This window comes from Molossus molossus, unplaced genomic scaffold, assembly GCF_014108415.1.
Source record: "Molossus molossus isolate mMolMol1 unplaced genomic scaffold, mMolMol1.p scaffold_m16_p_5, whole genome shotgun sequence".
Classification (NCBI taxonomy): Eukaryota; Metazoa; Chordata; class Mammalia; order Chiroptera; family Molossidae; genus Molossus; species Molossus molossus.
The window spans coordinates 99,362,069-99,363,773 of NW_023425388.1; positions in this window are offsets into that span (position 1 = coordinate 99,362,069).

Consider the following 1,705-nt stretch of genomic DNA (forward strand, 5'->3'; position numbering starts at 1 on the left):
GCTTAGAATCTTTACAATAAAAATCATAAAATATTGCTAAGAGACGAAGACTTATATAAAGAAGAGCTATACCTTGTTTATTGTTGAGAAAACCCAAATATTAGCATTTCAATTCTTTTTAAATTGATGTATGGATTAATACATATCTCAATCAAAATTCCAGTAGCTTCTTTTTGTGGAAATTGAAAAGCTGATTCTAAAATTCATATGGAAACTCAAAGAAGCCAGAATAACAACCACAACTTTGAAAAAGAAGGACAAAGTTGGGGAGTTCACAATACCTAATTTTGTTTTCTTATAAAGGTGCAGTATTGAAGCTTGTGTGCTATTGGTATAAGGAGATAATAAAAATAATCAATGGAACAGAATTCAAAATCCAGATGTATATCCAAATACATATGGACAACAGAATTTTAACTTTTATTTTGAAACAATTTTCGACTCATAGAAAATTGCAAAAAATAGCACATAGTGTAACTTAAGCTGCCCGCAATAATGACATTTTAAACAATAGTATGTCATAACCACAAACTTGTCATTGACATTGATTGGATACTGTTACCTATAACACAGAACTTGTTTAGTTTTTACCATTTTTAGACAGTTTTTGACAAAAGTACAAAGGTAATTTTGTGGAGAAAAATAGTATTTTTAACAAATTACATTCATAAGAACAATTACATTTCCTTTTACAAAAAAAAAAAAAAAAAAAAAAATCATGTAGCATATACCAAACCTATCTAAAATGGATGACAGACCTAAAAATAAAACCTTAAACTATAAAACTTCAAGAAGAAAGCCTGACTGAAAAGCCTTATAACCTTAGATTGAATCTATTATGGTATATCCATTTCTTACATATAACAATAAAAAACATTTTATAAAAATGTTTACAAGAATTAAAAGTTCTGCTCCTGAGAAGACACTATTAATGAAATTAGAGGCAAGCTATGAAGTGGGTGAAAATATATGTAAAGCATATGTCTGATTAAAACTTTTATTTATTATCTCTCATCCTAACATTGAAAACACCTAGAATTGTCAAGAATGTGGAGGATTTGGAACTGTCATGACTCAGTGGGAAAGTTCACTGGTGCAAATTAGGCAAGTTTGGCAGTTTCCTAAAAATTAAACATATACTTAATATATAAAGGATCCATTTTATTTCTAGGGATTTACTCAAGTTAAAGAATGAGTATGTCCACAAATGTGTCATACACAAATGTCTGTAACAACTTTATTTTAATACTCAAAGCTAGAAACCTCCAATGACCATCAACAGGTGAATAAAAATATATTTTTGGTATATTAATATAACATGGTACTACTCTGTAACATAAATGAATCAGTTACTGAACCGTGCAGAAACATGAATGAATTTCAAAATAATTTTTCTGAGTATAAAAGCCAAACCAAAGTATTTATATAAATATCTAAAAATGCAAAGTAATTTATAGTAACAAAAAGAAGATCAATTTTGCCTGGAAAGAAGGACAAGGAAGAGAGAAGTCCTTACAAAGATCATGAGAACACTTCTGGGGGTGCTAGATAAGTTCACTATCATGATCGTGGTGATGATTTCCTCACATACTTCAAAACTTTTCAATTTGTACAATTTAAATATAACACATTTTATTGAATGTTAATACCTTCATCAAACTGTCAAAAATACTATTTGATAACTGAACACTTGTTTACAGCAAGA